Here is a 15,248-nt window from a genome sequence, read left to right as displayed (position 1 = left end):
TGAAGTCTAAATTAATAAAAAAAAATGTTTTAAGAAGGTTTCGATTAAATTTCAAATATCAGTCGCGAAGAAACCTGTTTAGTTTTCAACCAATCACACACAGCCCAAATAAGAACCGGCAAATTTAAAGAAATTTATTAATAACACAAACATTAACATGAATAAATTAATGAGTACAAAGTTTCTACTTAAAAACTACAACAGGACTTAGAAAGACGTTGAAAACCGCCTCGACTACACTCCTTACATTAAATCTCGCTTCTTTCGGTCTTTTGACCGTCGTTAAATTGTTGTTACTACAAGCGAGACAGCCGATTTCGTCTAGCCCGACTTGTACCTTGAACCCCCCACCTCGTTGTTGAAAAGTGTCCCCCCTTAAAATCCCCGCTTGCACTTTCGTGGTGATTTCGAACGTGTACAAGTTGTACCTCTTGTCGATTTGATCGCGCTGTAAAACGAGCTGCACTCTTCGCGGACTGCTTGCGTGATCGAAGATGGTGCGAAAACTGTTCGAAACCGAGCGGATTTTAATATCGTTTTTCAGTTTTCTGGGTTGATTTCAGGAGGATTAGAACCGAGAAGACGACTTGGATGAAAGCCGTGAATTTCTTGTACCGTGTTTGGGCGGTGAGGACCACGAAGAGGCAGAGAGACTGAAGATGAGGCCGGTGAAAACGAAGAAGGGCTAAGCTTCCGCGGAGTCAACGTCACGTGCATCGGAAGTCGTGGAACTCTCGCTTCACCTGCAACATTTGGAACGTGACAACTTGTCACTAGCATCAGCACCACCAGCAGCTGCGTTTCTGACTTCGCCAAAAAGAAAAAGAACGTAAATTCGCAGGCTAGGAACCATACCAACTTCAAGTACAAGATCTTAAGGTCTAGATGTGGGTGGAGAATCGACCTCTGGACGGACCAAAGGGATGTGATCCAAAGCCTTCAGATCAGGATGGGATTAACAATGGGTAAATGTCCGTGGGAATAATCCACCGTGGCCGATGGGTAAAATGATGTATAATAACGCAAGTTTACACCAAAAAACAAGCGAGATATCGATATGAGAAGTTTGGCATTGTTTTTTTAATCATGAATTTTCGCGAAAATTTGTTTCATAAAAATATTATAATCTTCTATAACTAGACATTTAACAATCGTAGATAATATATATTAAAGAGCCACTTTGGGGTGATAAAAAATGACATAATAATTAAGTAGAAGCGAAAATTGCAAACGATTTGAGCACTTGTTTAGAAATGATAAGACAACAACGCTCGAATTCTGTTTTCGTGTTTGACGATCATCGCCTTCAACTTTCTTATTTCGTCGGCGAATTCTGGCAACGTTTTCTCCTAAATCAACAAAATTAGTTTAAGAAAAACCACAAACCTAAACTTGTGTTTGGTTTTGAGTCTTCCCCGATTTCGAAGAGCTTCGACACAGAAATGATCGCTTTCGATTCCATCCTTGAGCGAAATCAACAGACTCTTCAGTCGACAGCGCGCGCGCGCCGCACTGTCACCCAAAGTATCTGGATAGTCCGGTCAGTCCGGAGTTGTTTAGCCTCTAAAACCTCGAGATTTCGCATCCTCTCTTCGGCATCATTCCTATGCCTGAGTTGAGTGTTGATGTAATATCACGCCTTCCACCATCTTCCTTCCTGCAAGAAGTGTAAAAAAGTTTCATCAAGAACATGTTTGTTTATCTCACCTGAAAAACTCTTCTTACTCTGTGCAGTCAATTGCTGTTTCTTCACGGCAAAGCTTTTAATTGCGCCTGCTTCTTGACCAACAGGAAAGACAACAAAGTTGTGTTAAGCTGCAACTAAGAGATTAAGGTGAGACCATGAATGGAGAGAAAAGAAAACAAACAAACCTTCCATCCTTCCTGAACAAACAGATCTCGCGTTTTCAAGAAACCAATAAATGATGTTTCCTTGACTTCACAAAATAGCTCACAAGACACCAGATGACCTTCAGAGCCTTTGTAGTACATATTTTCTTTCTTGACAACTGCATCTCGATGATGCTCTGTTTCCGTTGGTTGAGTTCCTTTGGCTCTTCTCTAGAGGAGAATACTCGTTTTCTGCTCGTAGACTCAACATTGCAAACTTCGTGCTCCCGCAATGCAATAAGGCAACACTTGAAACATCTCCCAGTCACTGAACGACATCTTCAACCACTGGAAAAAGAACATTTGACTTTGAATTTAACCTTTTTCATCCATATTGCAGTAAAGCAGCACCTTTTTCGTGATGGATCAATTCACTGTACTCTGGGAGCACTGAATGGGTGGTTTCTTCAATTCTGTGCAATAACTTGCAGAGTCCTTCAGCGTTGAGCGACGACAACCGCCTTTTCGACATCTTAGGCTATGGGTATCATCCATCGATTCAGTCTCTTTAATAATAAACTCTGGTAATGAAGTTGGAACCTGGAAATACCACGAAACATTTCAAGGCTGGAATTCAAACAGTTTTCAGCTTACCTGCGTTTAAAAATTTCAATAAAGACCCATCAATTTGTTGCAAATCAACTCCAACTCTAAATAGCTTCAAATGAACTTCTTAACTTGTGTAATTTCTTTGCTACCATGCCCAGAAGAACGAGAAAGTAAACAGTAAAGAATTCTGGTAGTTTCTTGTTAAATCATGAACATAACCTCAATGTGTGCTGTCAAAATAGTCAAGTTAAGACATACGTTAAGATAGAGACACAATAATTTTTAATAATTAATAGAATCGTAACCAAGTCGTGAATGTTAAATCAGACTTTAGATTCTTACTCCTGAGGACAAAATTAATAAAAAGAGTATTTTCTTGCTTTAATTTTCATCGAAAAACTGCAAACCAAATAAAAGTTTGAAAAATTAATAAAACATTAACGGAGCGTCTGATCGAAAAATCTTTGACGGATTCTTGTTCCTGAGGTCCAAATTGATGGAAAAAGTCGGTTTCAAAGAGATTTTATTTTTTGTCGAAATCGCCAAAAATCCATGATGTTTAGTCTTTGAACTTTTTTTGGCGAAAAACGCGAAAGTTCGCAGATCGACACGAAACTATGCACATGGCATAATTTGACATTTCCACATCCATTTTTGGTCTCCGTTCCTCGCTATCTGCAAGATTTTTTGAGAAAATGCAAATTAAAAATTTTAAAATTCAATTTCCCGCGTCAAGCAATCTGTCAACGAAGCATAGAAGCTAGGACATGCGTCAACAGTCTTTAGTCCATAAATAATATTAAATAAAATATTAACAAAGTCGTAAATCTTAAATCAAAGTTCAGATTCGTTTTTCTGAGGATAAAATTAACAAGTTAAGTAGTTTATTGTATTTATTTACACCGAAAAGTGAGAGAAGTTTTTCCATAAAAGCCACCTAGCGGAATAACGCCGAAGTTGATAGTTCACGCCTCCTCTCACCAGAGGGCTAAACTTTTGTTTTTAAAACTTACAATTTTTGAATCAAAACCATTTGCAGGAATAAGGAAGAATGATAAAAAACAATACCCTCAAATTAAACTAAAGGAGTATTAATAAAATAAAAAAACACAAACTCGACACTCTACCTCCTTCTTGCAAAAAGTGTGAAAAAGTTTCATTAGGAACATGTTTGTTGGCTTACCTAAAAAAGACGAGGGAAACAATCTGAAATGGACGAAACTATCCATTCTTAATTAATGGTAATTGATTATTGCTCTAATTCCAACTGATCCAAGAGCCAAGAGCCAAGGTTAGTCCTTCGCAAGTGGCGCTTCCCCAAAAATATCTCATTTAACGACTTCTTCAATTCTTGTAGATCATTGTGGTTTTTATATGCTGATGTAACCGCAGCCAGCTTGTCGGACATTTCAGTGCTCATTTCTTTTTCCGACTAAAACAAACCAAATAGTTTTAGGTGTTAATCTTCCTCTGATACTACAAAAGCCATGACATCATAAAGACACTAAATTTAAATCCCAAATTTGCAATCTGCGTAAAATTCTGCGTTCACTGATGTATAATAACTCAAATTTACTCTAAAAAATAAGCGAGATATCGATATGAGAAGTTTAATAAAAGAATAAAAAAAAATAAAAATTTTCATCGTTTGAGTCGCAATTTTTTTTCGCGAAAAATCGACTATCGAATTTTGGGCTTTTAAGCACTTTTTCTAACGTAAAATGAGCCGAGAAAGACGATGGCGCAAACCGCATCTCAATATCTCTAATAGTTTCCGAGATATTTAACTTTGAAAATTGGGAAAAATGAGAAAAAATGAAAATCAACTATCCGAAACTTTGATCGGCCATAACTCAGTTATTTGTTGTCGGATCTGAATTTAAATCCCAGATTTGGAATCTGCGTAAAATTCTGCGTTCACTGATGTATAATAACTCGAGCTTACTCTAAAAAATAAGCGAGATATCGATATGAGAAGTTTGGCCATAGTTTTAGTCATGAATTTTTGCGAAAATTTGCAAATTTCGACTTTTGGAAAATCTAAAAACGATTTCTTATGTAAAAAATCGCGAGAAAAACGATGCCGCAAACCGCATTCCAATATCTGAAATAGTTTTCGAGATATCGAGCATGAATTGTTTGGAACCTTCAAAAATTTGGCCATCTGGCGACAACCCAAAAATTCAAACGGCCATAACTCAGTTATTTGTTGTCGGATCTGAATTTAAATTCCAGATTTGGATTCAGCGTGAGATTCTGCGTAAAATGAGTCAAAATTTATTGAGTTTACCTACGAAATAAAGAAAGCATTGACCAAAAACTGTTTGGAAGTGGTCATTTTGGGGTGATTTTCAATCAATGTTTTCAAAATGAAAATGACGTTTAATAGCATTGAATTATATATCAGTCGAAAGAGGAGCTCAAAATCTATCCTCTGGCCCAATTTGAGATCGATCAAACAAACGGTTTTCGAGTTATGGTCAAAAATAAAAAAAAATAAAAATTTTCATCGTTTGAGTCGCAATTTTTTTTCGCGAAAAATCGACTATCGAATTTTGGGCTTTTAAGCACTTTTTCTAACGTAAAATGAGCCGAGAAAGACGATGGCGCAAACCGCATCTCAATATCTCTAATAGTTTCCGAGATATTTAACTTTGAAAATTGGGAAAAATGAGAAAAAATGAAAATCAACTATCCGAAACTTTGATCGGCCATAACTCAGTTATTTGTTGTCGGATCTGAATTTAAATCCCAGATTTGGAATCTGCGTAAAATTCTGCGTTCACTGATGTATAATAACTCGAGCTTACTCTAAAAAATAAGCGAGATATCGATATGAGAAGTTTGGCCATAGTTTTAGTCATGAATTTTTGCGAAAATTTGCAAATTTCGACTTTTGGAAAATCTAAAAACGATTTCTTATGTAAAAAATCGCGAGAAAAACGATGCCGCAAACCGCATTCCAATATCTGAAATAGTTTTCGAGATATCGAGCATGAATTGTTTGGAACCTTCAAAAATTTGGCCATCTGGCGACAACCCAAAAATTCAAACGGCCATAACTCAGTTATTTGTTGTCGGATCTGAATTTAAATTCCAGATTTGGATTCAGCGTGAGATTCTGCGTAAAATGAGTCAAAATTTATTGAGTTTACCTACGAAATAAAGAAAGCATTGACCAAAAACTGTTTGGAAGTGGTCATTTTGGGGTGATTTTCAATCAATGTTTTCAAAATGAAAATGACGTTTAATAGCATTGAATTATATATCAGTCGAAAGAGGAGCTCAAAATCTATCCTCTGGCCCAATTTGAGATCGATCAAACAAACGGTTTTCGAGTTATGGTCAAAAATAAAAAAAAATAAAAATTTTCATCGTTTGAGTCGCAATTTTTTTTCGCGAAAAATCGACTATCGAATTTTGGGCTTTTAAGCACTTTTTCTAACGTAAAATGAGCCGAGAAAGACGATGGCGCAAACCGCATCTCAATATCTCTAATAGTTTCCGAGATATTTAACTTTGAAAATTGGGAAAAATGAGAAAAAATGAAAATCAACTATCCGAAACTTTGATCGGCCATAACTCAGTTATTTGTTGTCGGATCTGAATTTAAATCCCAGATTTGGAATCTGCGTAAAATTCTGCGTTCACTGATGTATAATAACTCGAGCTTACTCTAAAAAATAAGCGAGATATCGATATGAGAAGTTTGGCCATAGTTTTAGTCATGAATTTTTGCGAAAATTTGCAAATTTCGACTTTTGGAAAATCTAAAAACGATTTCTTATGTAAAAAATCGCGAGAAAAACGATGCCGCAAACCGCATTCCAATATCTGAAATAGTTTTCGAGATATCGAGCATGAATTGTTTGGAACCTTCAAAAATTTGGCCATCTGGCGACAACCCAAAAATTCAAACGGCCATAACTCAGTTATTTGTTGTCGGATCTGAATTTAAATTCCAGATTTGGATTCAGCGTGAGATTCTGCGTAAAATGAGTCAAAATTTATTGAGTTTACCTACGAAATAAAGAAAGCATTGACCAAAAACTGTTTGGAAGTGGTCATTTTGGGGTGATTTTCAATCAATGTTTTCAAAATGAAAATGACGTTTAATAGCATTGAATTATATATCAGTCGAAAGAGGAGCTCAAAATCTATCCTCTGGCCCAATTTGAGATCGATCAAACAAACGGTTTTCGAGTTATGGTCAAAAATAAAAAAAAATAAAAATTTTCATCGTTTGAGTCGCAATTTTTTTTCGCGAAAAATCGACTATCGAATTTTGGGCTTTTAAGCACTTTTTCTAACGTAAAATGAGCCGAGAAAGACGATGGCGCAAACCGCATCTCAATATCTCTAATAGTTTCCGAGATATTTAACTTTGAAAATTGGGAAAAATGAGAAAAAATGAAAATCAACTATCCGAAACTTTGATCGGCCATAACTCAGTTATTTGTTGTCGGATCTGAATTTAAATCCCAGATTTGGAATCTGCGTAAAATTCTGCGTTCACTGATGTATAATAACTTGAGTTTACTCTAAAAAATAAGCGAGATATCGATATGAGAAGTTTGGCCATAGTTTTAGTCATGAATTTTTGCGAAAATTTGCAAATTTCGACTTTTGGAAAATCTAAAAACGATTTCTTATGTAAAAAATCGCGAGAAAAACGATGCCGCAAACCGCATTCCAATATCTGAAATAGTTTTCGAGATATCGAGCATGAATTGTTTGGAACCTTCAAAAATTTGGCCATCTGGCGACAACCCAAAAATTCAAACGGCCATAACTCAGTTATTTGTTGTCGGATCTGAATTTAAATTCCAGATTTGGATTCAGCGTGAGATTCTGCGTAAAATGAGTCAAAATTTATTGAGTTTACCTACGAAATAAAGAAAGCATTGACCAAAAACTGTTTGGAAGTGGTCATTTTGGGGTGATTTTCAATCAATGTTTTCAAAATGAAAATGACGTTTAATAGCATTGAATTATATATCAGTCGAAAGAGGAGCTCAAAATCTATCCTCTGGCCCAATTTGAGATCGATCAAACAAACGGTTTTCGAGTTATGGTCAAAAATAAAAAAAAATAAAAATTTTCATCGTTTGAGTCGCAATTTTTTTTCGCGAAAAATCGACTATCGAATTTTGGGCTTTTAAGCACTTTTTCTAACGTAAAATGAGCCGAGAAAGACGATGGCGCAAACCGCATCTCAATATCTCTAATAGTTTCCGAGATATTTAACTTTGAAAATTGGGAAAAATGAGAAAAAATGAAAATCAACTATCCGAAACTTTGATCGGCCATAACTCAGTTATTTGTTGTCGGATCTGAATTTAAATCCCAGATTTGGAATCTGCGTAAAATTCTGCGTTCACTGATGTATAATAACTCGAGTTTACTCTAAAAAATAAGCGAGATATCGATATGAGAAGTTTGGCCATAGTTTTAGTCATGAATTTTTGCGAAAATTTGCAAATTTCGACTTTTGGAAAATCTAAAAACGATTTCTTATGTAAAAAATCGCGAGAAAAACGATGCCGCAAACCGCATTCCAATATCTGAAATAGTTTTCGAGATATCGAGCATGAATTGTTTGGAACCTTCAAAAATTTGGCCATCTGGCGACAACCCAAAAATTCAAACGGCCATAACTCAGTTATTTGTTGTCGGATCTGAATTTAAATTCCAGATTTGGATTCAGCGTGAGATTCTGCGTAAAATGAGTCAAAATTTATTGAGTTTACCTACGAAATAAAGAAAGCATTGACCAAAAACTGTTTGGAAGTGGTCATTTTGGGGTGATTTTCAATCACTATTTTTAATGTAAAAACGACGTTTAATACCTTTGTATTATATATCATTCGAAAGAGGAGCTCGAAATCTATCCACTGGCCCAATTTGAGATCGATCAAACAAACGGTTTACGAGTTATGGTCAAAAATAAAAAAAAATAAAAATTTTCATCGTTTGAGTCGCAATTTTTTTTCGGCGAAAAATCGACTATCGAATTTTGGGCTTTTAAGCACTTTTTCTAACGTAAAATGAGCCGAGAAAAACGATGGCGCAAACCGCATCTCAATATCTCTAATAGTTTCCGAGATATTTAACTTTGAAAATTGGGAAAAATGAGAAAAAATGAAAATCAACTATCCGAAACTTTGATCGGCCATAACTCAGTTATTTGTTGTCGGATCTGAATTTAAATCCCAGATTTGGAATCTGCGTAAAATTCTGCGTTCACTGATGTATAATAACTCGAGTTTACTCTAAAAAATAAGCGAGATATCGATATGAGAAGTTTGGCCATAGTTTTAGTCATGAATTTTTGCGAAAATTTGCAAATTTCGACTTTTGGAAAATCTAAAAACGATTTCTTATGTAAAAAATCGCGAGAAAAACGATGCCGCAAACCGCATTCCAATATCTGAAATAGTTTTCGAGATATCGAGCATGAATTGTTTGGAACCTTCAAAAATTTGGCCATCTGGCGACAACCCAAAAATTCAAACGGCCATAACTCAGTTATTTGTTGTCGGATCTGAATTTAAATTCCAGATTTGGATTCAGCGTGAAATTCTGCGTAAAATGAGTCAAAATTTATTGAGTTTACCTAAGAAATAAAGAAAGCATTGACCAAAAACTGTTTGGAAGTGGTCATTTTGGGGTGATTTTCAATCAATGTTTTCAAAATGAAAATGACGTTTAATAGCATTGAATTATATATCAGTCGAAAGAGGAGCTCAAAATCTATCTACTGGCCCAATTTGAGATCGATCAAACAAACGGTTTACGAGTTATGGTCAAAAATAAAAAAATTGAAAAATTTTCATCGTTTGAGTCGCAATTTTTTTTCGCGAAAAATCGACTATCGAATTTTCGACTTTTAAGCACTTTTTCTGACGTAAAATGAGCCGAAAAAAACGATGGCGCAAACCGCATCTCAATATCTCTAATAGTTTCCGAGATATTTAACTTTGAAAATTGGGAAAAATGAGAAAAAATGAAAATCAACTATCCGAAACTTTGATCGGCCATAACTCAGTTATTTGTTGTCGGATCTGAATTTAAATCCCAGATTTGGAATCTGCGTAAAATTCTGCGTTCACTGATGTATAATAACTCGAGTTTATTCTAAAAAATAAGCGAGATATCGATATGAGAAGTTTGGCCATAGTTTTAGTCATGAATTTTTGCGAAAATTTGCAAATTTCGACTTTTGGAAAATCTAAAAACGATTTCTTATGTAAAAAATCGCGAGAAAAACGATGCCGCAAACCGCATTCCAATATCTGAAATAGTTTTCGAGATATTGAGCATGAATTGTTTGGAACCTTCAAAAATTTGGCCATCTGGCGACAACCCAAAAATTCAAACGGCCATAACTCAGTTATTTGTTGTCGGATCTGAATTTAAATTCCAGATTTGGATTCAGCGTGAGATTCTGCGTAAAATGAGTCAAAATTTATTGAGTTTACCTAAGAAATAAAGAAAGCATTGACCAAAAACTGTTTGGAAGTGGTCATTTTGGGGTGATTTTCAATCAATGTTTTCAAAATGAAAATGACGTTTAATAGCATTGAATTATATATCAGTCGAAAGAGGAGCTCAAAATCTATCTACTGGCCCAATTTGAGATCGATCAAACAAACGGTTTAGGAGTTATGCCCAAAAATAAAAAAAAATAAAAATTTTCATCGTTTGAGTCGCAATTTTTTTTCGCGAAAAATCGACTATCGAATTTTGGGCTTTTAAGCACTTTTTCTAACGTAAAATGAGCCGAGAAAAACGATGGCGCAAACCGCATCTCAATATCTCTAATAGTTTCCGAGATATTTAACTTTGAAAATTGGGAAAAATGAGAAAAAATGAAAATCAACTATCCGAAACTTTGATCGGCCATAACTCAGTTATTTGTTGTCGGATCTGAATTTAAATCCCAGATTTGGAATCTGCGTAAAATTCTGCGTTCACTGATGTATAATAACTCGAGTTTACTCTAAAAAATAAGCGAGATATCGATATGAGAAGTTTGGCCATAGTTTTAGTCATGAATTTTTGCAAAAATTTGCAAATTTCGACTTTTGGAAAATCTAAAAACGATTTCTTATGTAAAAAATCGCGAGAAAAACGATGCCGCAAACCGCATTCCAATATCTGAAATAGTTTTCGAGATATCGAGCATGAATTGTTTGGAACCTTCAAAAATTTGGCCATCTGGCGACAACCCAAAAATTCAAACGGCCATAACTCAGTTATTTGTTGTCGGATCTGAATTTAAATTCCAGATTTGGATTCAGCGTGAGATTCTGCGTAAAATGAGTCAAAATTTATTGAGTTTACCTAAGAAATAAAGAAAGCATTGACCAAAAACTGTTTGGAAGTGGTCATTTTGGGGTGATTTTCAATCAATGTTTTCAAAATGAAAATGACGTTTAATAGCACTGAATTATATATCAGTCGAAAGAGGAGCTCAAAATCTATCTACTGGCCCAATTTGAGATCGATCAAACAAACGGTTTAGGAGTTATGCCCAAAAATAAAAAAAAATAAAAATTTTCATCGTTTGAGTCGCAATTTTTTTTCGCGAAAAATCGACTATCGAATTTTGGGCTTTTAAGCACTTTTTTTAACGTAAAATGAGCCGAGAAAAACGATGGCGCAAACCGCATCTCAATATCTCTAATAGTTTCCGAGATATTTAACTTTGAAAATTGGGAAAAATGAGAAAAAATGAAAATCAACTATCCGAAACTTTGATCGGCCATAACTCAGTTATTTGTTGTCGGATCTGAATTTAAATCCCAGATTTGGAATCTGCGTAAAATTCTGCGTTCACTGATGTATAATAACTCGAGTTTACTCTAAAAAATAAGCGAGATATCGATATGAGAAGTTTGGCCATAGTTTTAGTCATGAATTTTTGCAAAAATTTGCAAATTTCGACTTTTGGAAAATCTAAAAACGATTTCTTATGTAAAAAATCGCGAGAAAAACGATGCCGCAAACCGCATTCCAATATCTGAAATAGTTTTCGAGATATCGAGCATGAATTGTTTGGAACCTTCAAAAATTTGGCCATCTGGCGACAACCCAAAAATTCAAACGGCCATAACTCAGTTATTTGTTGTCGGATCTGAATTTAAATTCCAGATTTGGATTCAGCGTGAGATTCTGCGTAAAATGAGTCAAAATTTATTGAGTTTACCTAAGAAATAAAGAAAGCATTGACCAAAAACTGTTTGGAAGTGGTCATTTTGGGGTGATTTTCAATCAATGTTTTCAAAATGAAAATGACGTTTAATAGCATTGAATTATATATCAGTCGAAAGAGGAGCTCAAAATCTATCTACTGGCCCAATTTGAGATCGATCAAACAAACGGTTTAGGAGTTATGCCCAAAAATAAAAAAAAATAAAAATTTTCATCGTTTGAATCGCAATTTTTTTTCGCGAAAAATCGACTATCGAATTTTGGGCTTTTAAGCACTTTTTCTAACGTAAAATGAGCCGAGAAAAACGATGGCGCAAACCGCATCTCAATATCTCTAATAGTTTCCGAGATATTTAACTTTGAAAATTGGGAAAAATGAGAAAAAATGAAAATCAACTATCCGAAACTTTGATCGGCCATAACTCAGTTATTTGTTGTCGGATCTGAATTTAAATCCCAGATTTGGAATCTGCGTAAAATTCTGCGTTCACTGATGTATAATAACTCGAGTTTACTCTAAAAAATAAGCGAGATATCGATATGAGAAGTTTGGCCATAGTTTTAGTCATGAATTTTTGCAAAAATTTGCAAATTTCGACTTTTGGAAAATCTAAAAACGATTTCTTATGTAAAAAATCGCGAGAAAAACGATGCCGCAAACCGCATTCCAATATCTGAAATAGTTTTCGAGATATCGAGCATGAATTGTTTGGAACCTTCAAAAATTTGGCCATCTGGCGACAACCCAAAAATTCAAACGGCCATAACTCAGTTATTTGTTGTCGGATCTGAATTTAAATTCCAGATTTGGATTCAGCGTGAGATTCTGCGTAAAATGAGTCGAAATTTATTGAGTTTACCTAAGAAATAAAGAAAGCATTGACCAAAAACTGTTTGGAAGTGGTCATTTTGGGGTGATTTTCAATCAATGTTTTCAAAATGAAAATGACGTTTAATAGCATTGAATTATATATCAGTCGAAAGAGGAGCTCAAAATCTATCTACTGGCCCAATTTGAGATCGATCAAACAAACGGTTTAGGAGTTATGCCCAAAAATAAAAAAAAATAAAAATTTTCATCGTTTGAGTCGCAATTTTTTTTCGCGAAAAATCGACTATCGAATTTTGGGCTTTTAAGCACTTTTTCTAACGTAAAATGAGCCGAGAAAAACGATGGCGCAAACCGCATCTCAATATCTCTAATAGTTTCCGAGATATTTAACTTTGAAAATTGGGAAAAATGAGAAAAAATGAAAATGAACTATCCGAAACTTTGATCGGCCATAACTCAGTTATTTGTTGTCGGATCTGAATTTAAATCCCAGATTTGGAATCTGCGTAAAATTCTGCGTTCACTGATGTATAATAACTCGAGTTTACTCTAAAAAATAAGCGAGATATCGATATGAGAAGTTTGGCCATAGTTTTAGTCATGAATTTTTGCGAAAATTTGCAAATTTCGACTTTTGGAAAATCTAAAAACGATTTCTTATGTAAAAAATCGCGAGAAAAACGATGCCGCAAACCGCATTCCAATATCTGAAATAGTTTTCGAGATATCGAGCATGAATTGTTTGGAACCTTCAAAAATTTGGCCATCTGGCGACAACCCAAAAATTCAAACGGCCATAACTCAGTTATTTGTTGTCGGATCTGAATTTAAATTCCAGATTTGGATTCAGCGTGAGATTCTGCGTAAAATGAGTCAAAATTTATTGAGTTTACCTAAGAAATAAAGAAAGCATTGACCAAAAACTGTTTGGAAGTGGTCATTTTGGGGTGATTTTCAATCAATGTTTTCAAAATGAAAATGACGTTTAATAGCATTGAATTATATATCAGTCGAAAGAGGAGCTCAAAATCTATCTACTGGCCCAATTTGAGATCGATCAAACAAACGGTTTAGGAGTTATGCCCAAAAATAAAAAAAAATAAAAATTTTCATCGTTTGAGTCGCAATTTTTTTTCGCGAAAAATCGACTATCGAATTTTGGGCTTTTAAGCACTTTTTCTAACGTAAAATGAGCCGAGAAAAACGATGGCGCAAACCGCATCTCAATATCTCTAATAGTTTCCGAGATATTTAACTTTGAAAATTGGGAAAAATGAGAAAAAATGAAAATCAACTATCCGAAACTTTGATCGGCCATAACTCAGTTATTTGTTATCGGATCTAAATTTAAATCCCAGATTTGGAATCTGCGTAAAATTCTGCGTTCACTGATGTATAATAACTCGAGTTTACTCTAAAAAATAAGCGAGATATCAATATGAGAAGTTTGGCCATAGTTTTAGTCATAAATTTTTGCGAAAATTTGCAAATTTCGACTTTTGGAAAATCTAAAAACGATTTCTTATGTAAAAAATCGCGAGAAAAACGATGCCGCAAACCGCATTCCAATATCTGAAATAGTTTTCGAGATATCGAGCATGAATTGTTTGGAACCTTCAAAAATTTGGCCATCTGGCGACAACCCAAAAATTCAAACGGCCATAACTCAGTTATTTGTTGTCGGATCTGAATTTAAATTCCAGATTTGGATTCAGCGTGAGATTCTGCGTAAAATGAGTCAAAATTTATTGAGTTTACCTACGAAATAAAGAAAGCATTGACCAAAAACTGTTTGGAAGTGGTCATTTTGGGGTGATTTTCAATCACTATTTTTAATGTAAAAACGACGTTTAATACCTTTGTATTATATATCATTCGAAAGAGGAGCTCAAAATCTATCTACTGGCCCAATTTGAGATCGATCAAACAAACGGTTTAGGAGTTATGCCCAAAAATAAAAAAAAATAAAAATTTTCATCGTTTGAGTCGCAATTTTTTTTCGCGAAAAATCGACTATCGAATTTTGGGCTTTTAAGCACTTTTTCTAACGTAAAATGAGCCGAGAAAAACGATGGCGCAAACCGCATCTCAATATCTCTAATAGTTTCCGAAATATTTAACTTTGAAAATTGGGAAAAATGAGAAAAAATGAAAATCAACTATCCGAAACTTTGATCGGCCATAACTCAGTTATTTGTTGTCGGATCTGAATTTAAATCCCAGATTTGGAATCTGCGTAAAATTCTGCGTTCACTGATGTATAATAACTCGAGTTTACTCTAAAAAATAAGCGAGATATCAATATGAGAAGTTTGGCCATAGTTTTAGTCATAAATTTTTGCGAAAATTTGCAAATTTCGACTTTTGGAAAATCTAAAAACGATTTCTTATGTAAAAAATCGCGAGAAAAACGATGCCGCAAACCGCATTCCAATATCTGAAATAGTTTTCGAGATATCGAGCATGAATTGTTTGGAACCTTCAAAAATTTGGCCATCTGGCGACAACCCAAAAATTCAAACGGCCATAACTCAGTTATTTGTTGTCGGATCTGAATTTAAATTCCAGATTTGGATTCAGCGTGAGATTCTGCGTAAAATGAGTCAAAATTTATTGAGTTTACCTACGAAATAAAGAAAGCATTGACCAAAAACTGTTTGGAAGTGGTCATTTTGGGGTGATTTTCAATCAATGTTTTCAAAATGAAAATGACGTTTAATAGCATTGAATTATATATCAGTCGAAAGAGGAGCTCAAAATC

At 34.7% G+C, this 15,248-nt stretch overlaps 1 long non-coding RNA gene across 1 annotated transcript; it reads right to left on the bottom strand.

Moving 5' to 3' along the window:
* Window positions 1-455: 455 nt before the first annotated feature.
* On the bottom strand, window positions 456-1,437 carry LOC148166690 (uncharacterized). Its single transcript, XR_015771035.1, has 2 exons — window positions 1,387-1,437; window positions 456-937 (listed from the first exon to the last, which is right to left on the bottom strand). It is a non-coding gene; the product is annotated as an uncharacterized LOC148166690 (long non-coding RNA).
* Between the last annotated feature and the right edge of the window lie 13,811 nt (window positions 1,438-15,248).

This window comes from Gnatocerus cornutus, unplaced genomic scaffold (assembly GCF_029298725.1).
Source record: "Gnatocerus cornutus isolate USDA-ARS CGAHR unplaced genomic scaffold, icGnaCorn1.1 ctg00000023.1, whole genome shotgun sequence".
NCBI lineage: Eukaryota > Metazoa > Arthropoda > Insecta > Coleoptera > Tenebrionidae > Gnatocerus > Gnatocerus cornutus.
This window is presented reverse-complemented; position numbering and strand designations above follow the sequence as displayed.